The following is a 6,646-nucleotide window of genomic DNA, read 5'->3' as shown; positions in this document are numbered from 1 at the left end:
AGATAACATTTCTTTTATAATGCCAAGTGACCCGACGAACAAGTCGTGCGCCTGCTGGTAAGCGACATGCCTGTCCATAGCAGTTGCAGTGTCACTAGAGCTTTAAGTCGCAAATATTTGAGGGGCTTTACCATTTTACTTTTAGCTTTTACCATTGCGCTTGTCACTCAGAGACATATTAAGTTGACAAGTCCCATGTGCTTGTAATGTCACCAGCACCTTTACGCAGTAATGCTCATAATATTACAGTTTGGCGGTAGAAATAGGTAAGGTGGCAGTATTTCCCTGGATTAACTCTTTCCCCTGAGAAGAATGAATAGGAAACTCTAGGGTTCGTTGTTTGTAAATAAGCATTTGTTCACACTTATCTTTTGCAGTATTATTATTATTCCTGTAATTGTGTTATCAAATAATGTCTATGTAGAGTGGATGTTACGATATAATTATACTAATAACAATTTGACGTGACGCTCCCTGTACAAATGCAGATTTTGATGCCACTCCATGATATCGTTCACTGGTTCTTTGTAACTTGAGTCTCTGACCCTGGCTGACTGAGCTAGGGGCATCCGCCTCTCATATAAATATTGTCTTTTTTCATGGTACAAAGTGACGGGGCTTGGTGGAAAGCGACACGCCTGTCCATAGCCCCGAGAGATAGGTTTTCCGGAAAGACTCCGAGCTCGACGGCAAGAACAGAGTACAGCGGGCGTCCGAGCCAAGCCCTCCGCAGCTCCGCCAGTGATACGTTTGGGTATCTCTGGCGGAACCAGTCTTGAGCATGGACTCGCTGGGGTTTGTGGTTAGCTGCATAGACACATGTCCGTCTATGCAGCTAACTACAAACCCCAGCGAGTCTGATGTCTACCCCGGTCGCATATGTCCGGGGCGTTTATCTCGTGAGCAGCTAGCGCGCCTAGTTGAGGGCCTGAAGCAAGGAAACGCGCGGGACACGTGAGTTGCCATTTAAGTTGGAAGCTATGTCCGGACATTGTCGCAGAACACTGCGACTGGCATCTCCAGCACTAGCCCGGAGAGCTAGTAGAGGATAAGCTAGATATCCTCCTATGTCTCGAGCCGCTTAGGTTATAGACGTCGTTTTTTTCTGCGTCGGGAAGTGAGTGTGCCTTACAGCTCCGCCACCAATGAGGAAATTTGGTAGAGGACTCAGAGTCGACGGCTAAGCGGTGGCAACCGCTAATTGTGCAATGCGCACGGGAAGTGAGTGTGCCTACAGCTCCGGTACCTATCTAGAAAATAGGGAGAGTACTGTACGTGCACCCGGGGCGACTCACCCGAGGCACTAGCCTCTCGAAGAATCGGATGAAGTCAAGTGACAGAGGTCTGTGACAACCCTGTACACTGGCTGATCTGGGGTCAGAACCTGAACTTGTAAGGTTCCTGTGCGCGCACAGGTCATAGTGGCCTTCTCGTATAAGGGTAAGTAGGGTCACTATAATCAAAACTAACGTAGAAAGATGTGGAGCTTGTCCATAGCAGTTACTATGTCAGTCAGAGCTTTAAATCGCAAAGAAATTGCACTGCCACTGCGCTTCTCACCCTGAAACATATGTTGACAAGTCCTATATGCCTGTAATTTCGCCAGTACCATTGCCTTTCAAAACCGGAACACAGTATTTATATTACCGCTTGGCGGCAGAAATAGGTCAGGTGGCAGTACTTTTCTGGACGAACTTTTGCACAAGGAGCTCTACTGTTACCAAATGCTCTGTAAGGCCATGTGAGAGGCGAGAATCCAAAATTGATGCCTAAAACAATAATAATGTGTAAGCAACCACACCTTGTCTCAAACTATGGAATTCAGCATTAATGTGTTCCGGTTTTGAAGGGTTAAAGGCTGCTGGTGAAATCACAGGCACATGGGACTTGTCAACTTATATCTCAGGGTGACGGGCGCAGTGGCAATGCCCCTCAAATTTTTACGATTTAAAGCTCTGAGTGGTACTACAACTATCATGGACAGGACGTGGTAGGCTTGAGACGGGACGACTTGTTCGTCCCGTCTCATGATATTATAAACAAAAAAATCCCTATACTATGAGTACCAGACCAACGAAATTCAGGGCACCATCAGATGATTAGAAAAGTTCATTTAGCAAATTACTATCATTAACATATATTTCTATCAAGAATTGAACCCGGGATCTCATCTAGCGCCCACATATCTCACCCTTAGTGTAATAAGGCCACATCTGCAAGTCACAATTTTCAGGAAAGAAGTTTAAAGATTCTACGGACAAAATGAGTCGATATTTTTTTATTCTTAACCAATAAAGTTATGAAATGTCAGTTTTCTTAGTATATTGAGATTATTTATTACATAAAGTATTAAGTATATATTAAGTGCATGGGCTTTCATTTGCAATGAACGATAATTCTGCAAGATTAGTGTAAGAGCCGTTAAATTATAAAGCAAATTACTACCTAATACACTATTATATAAAATGCTATAAATCAGTCATACATAGTTAGTTGTTTCTGGAATTCGAAGTCAAACTTTCAAATTGATCTACTGTAAAATTTCCTAAAGTGTACTTAGTACAAGTATGCGCCAGGCCATCTATATAAATAATTTGTTTTAAGAGTCAATACAACCTCAAATGGTTTTGGTTGATTCCTCATACCAGTGAAAGTGTTGAATCAAACATTTGTCAGTCATTGGAAAAAATATATAGTAAAATTTAGGAGAATTATATACCGATTAGGATTAGAATATGGTGTGGAAACACGAAAAAAACACAAAACAACCTCGAAATTGTACAAGAAAACCGCTGTATTCAATTAGTAGATTGTACAAATAGTGCATAAGTCATTTCACCCGAGAAGAGTATATGCACCCGAGCCGCAGGCAAGTGTGGATACTTAAGTCGAGGGTAAAATGGGTTTTATGAACGAGTTATACACTCTGTTTTTCACTTCGATTGCAAGGAAATGAAACAGAATATTACAAATAAACGATTATTTTCTACACGTAACACGGACTATATAATGCTCTATTATATTTTACAAGCTTTTATTTTTTATGCATTTCTATTTCTTATAACTTATTAGAATTACTATTGCCTACTTTTTTAATCTTGTAATATAACACGGATTAAAAAAATAAAAGTAAAACTTTACTTTATAAAGTTCTAGTGTGCGTGGCTGTTGGTGCAGGCGTCATTGCCTTGATCTTAAACGATGATTTTATTTTATGCACTAGAGCATATAATCCTATTTTATGCAGCCTACACGCAACATAAATATGAACTTTAAGAGCATGAGTACAAAGTTAAGAATGATAATAGGTAGTGCATTTTTGTCACATATAAAAATGTGTAACAAAATAGAACTGAACTTTTTTTCTGATACTGCCGCCCTGACAGTGAACCCTGAGTGGCAAAACGGGGGCTATGTCACTCACTGGGTAAGGGATCACGGGTTGGTTGGCGTGCCAAGTATTCCCGGCATGGCACTAACGACGGAGTGGGGACGGTAAAGTCTCCCAGAGGTGGGTCCGTAATCGCGGACAACCGCAGGCGGGGCCGTGGATCATGAACCACGTGGGCAAAGCCCCGTTCCACGCGGAGTGTGGAATATAAAACCTGGGATTTTTTTTAGTGAGTAGGAGTCTCACATAACCACTGCGCCTTCCCGTGACGCGGCGGTATCCATGTCGGGTTTTCCCCCGGAAAGAATTTTTTTTCTCTCAAAATTACTTTCGTGGTTATGAAATTTCGACCAAACGTTATTTCTAGAAAATGTCATTTCGGACTATTGATAGTTAACCTTTTTTTATATCAACTGAACTAAATAGAACACGTATACGATATATACTTTTCAAATAGCTTTAATTTCGTTTGTAAAAAAATAAATTCTATAATAAAGTCAGTGTTGTGTCGGAACAGAATTGATTCAGTACGGGAAAATTTTGAATTCGAGCAGAGCTAGTATCGATTCTTATTATATGACTTTCATGTAATAAATCACTGTTGACATATGATCACTTGTGGCTTTATTATTCCCAAGGTACGTTTTGTTCGTTGGACTATTTCTGATCATTTTACGCCGGGGTAAAATTAACACAAGTCCAAAGAACCCTTAGTTAACAGGAATAAGAATAAAATAGTGAAGTCACGTAATCGTAAAGCTGTAATAAAAATTCTGCCAAACTTGACGACTCTTGACTTAAAGAAAATAAAAAAGCCGTAAAAGAAGGTCGTTTCGTAAAATAGACGTATTTCTTGATAAATTTGTTTCTAAAGCCATCATGTTTTAAGAAATAATGTTTTTTTAACCGGCTTGAAGAAAGGAGGAGGTTTTCAATTCGATTGCTTTTTTTTACCTCGATATTTTGTGAACCGATTTCGATTATTAGTTTTTGTAGGAAAGGGGTTAACTCAGTAGTGGTCTGTGGTGATATTTTTTATGATATCAAGTGACATGATGAACAAGTCGTGCACTTGGTGGTAAACGAAACGCCTGTCGGTAACAGTTGCAGAACCACTCAGAACTTTAAATGTATTTATAGTTATTTTATATTATGATAATAAGTTCATTTGAATACCAAAAATTCACTGAACATTCTCTTCATCATCAACATTTCAACCGAAAGAGGTCCACTGCTGAACATAGACCACCCCCAAAGAATGCCACAATGACCTGTCCTATGCCGCTTGCATCCAGCTGATTTCTGCAGCCTTCACTAGGTTATCAGTCCACCTTGTTCTAGTACGCGATCGCCACTCGAGAACTCTTCGGCCCCATCGACCATCTGTTCTGCGAGTAATGTGCCTTGCCCCACTGCCACTTAAGTTTTGCTATTCTTTGGGCTATGTCGGTTACTCTGGTTCACATGCAGATATCATCATTACTAATTCGATCTCGCAGTGAAACTTCAAGCATAGGCCTTTCCATTGCTCTATGTATGCCCGTGAACCTTTATATGAAGGCCCACGTTCGGGCCAACATTCTCTTATTGTTTCTATATTGAGTGTTTTGTTTTAAGAAACAATACCTTGTTAAAATGAAAATAAGACGCCCAGAAAACATTTAAATACCTTTTTGTAATAGACGATAATAGATGAAGCAGTGAAAAATGCAGTTCAAATTTAAGATCTTTTTTGTATTAAAATAAGGTTCATTTCTTAATACCAAAAATTCACTGAATATTCTCATTTCAAAATGTTTATCTAGATTACTACAAATATTTCCTCACATGTGTGTTAACTAGGATTCGTGGTAGGCTTTTTATTTCATTTTTAAGTTGAAGGAATAGAGTTGAAAATGGAATTAATGTTTTTGGTCGAAATCACGCAAACTCAAATCGGTAAAGGGGGCCGCACGCAACCGTCGCGCACTAGTAAATATGTGTAATGTGACTATGAGTTTGCGGAAATTTGGGAATATTCAAAAATATGACAAAAAATAAAAAAGTTATCTTTATTCATATATTTATTATATATAGAAGCATAATTATATCATGTCTTTAACAAACAAACATTTCTAAGAAATTTCTCTTCAGATTACCGGACCACGGAGTGTCCGTTGTTCTTCTATTTAAAAATACCTGTGCATCTGAAGCACCAATCGGCGAAAGTACTGCGCCAATTGGTAAATAATTTCACTGCAATGACAGTTTTTATGACATTACTGTGTATGCCACCGATACGATAAGAAGAAGAACACTGAAAAAAAGAAGATTGAAAAAAACAATATGCTGTATAAATTGATAGGCTCAGATGGAAACAAGTTACGATAACTTGTTTCCATCTGAGCCTATGGACCCACAATTATTGCAGCAACACTTTCATTTTAAGAAATTAATTTAATTATGTCGTGATCGTCTCTATCAACAATTTTGATAAACTCACTTGATTATATATATAATATAATGCTTTTTTTCAATGCTCTGAGTTCGTATGCTATTTCTGGCTACTTACTTGATCTAGGACGATTATCAACCCAATCGCGTTGATCGCTGAACGCTACTGATTTTATTTGGGATCATATTTTTCTTCTATATTTCATAAAAAGGGTTTATCTAGAATCTTTGCCTAGAATTCTTATTGGCAGCACCATATTGATTATGAAATCGTTGATTACTTCATTATTATTAATTACTTATGCTGATAATATTAAGCGAGAAAATGTAATGAAATGTATTCCTTCTATTTCATGGGCTCTTACGTTATTTTTTATAATACCAAGTCCTCAAGCGACACGCATGTCCATAACAGTTCCACTGCCGCTCAGAGTTTTAAATCGGAAAAATGTGAGAGATGCACTGCGCCAGTCAGTCTGGGTCATTAAATTGACACATTTCATGTACCTATAATTTCACCCTTACCCGAAATGAGGTCATTACCTTGTTTCGACTTAGATCACATTACTGCCTGGCAGCTGAAATAAGTAAGGCAGTACTTCCCTGAATGAACTCTTTCACAAGTCTTTTGCTGCTTCTAAACTGTTTATTGTCGTTATTATTATTGTTATTTTGCTTACCAAGAATGTTTTTAATTTGTATATGAATGGGAGAGAATAAATTATTATTATTATTATTATTATTATTATTATTATTATTGTTATTGTTACTGTTCCTGTTACTGTTACTGTTACTGTTACTGTTACTGTTACTGTTACTGTT

This window comes from Hyposmocoma kahamanoa, unplaced genomic scaffold (assembly GCF_003589595.1).
Source record: "Hyposmocoma kahamanoa isolate Upper Pololo Valley unplaced genomic scaffold, ASM358959v1 160, whole genome shotgun sequence".
NCBI lineage: Eukaryota > Metazoa > Arthropoda > Insecta > Lepidoptera > Cosmopterigidae > Hyposmocoma > Hyposmocoma kahamanoa.
This window is presented reverse-complemented; position numbering follows the sequence as displayed.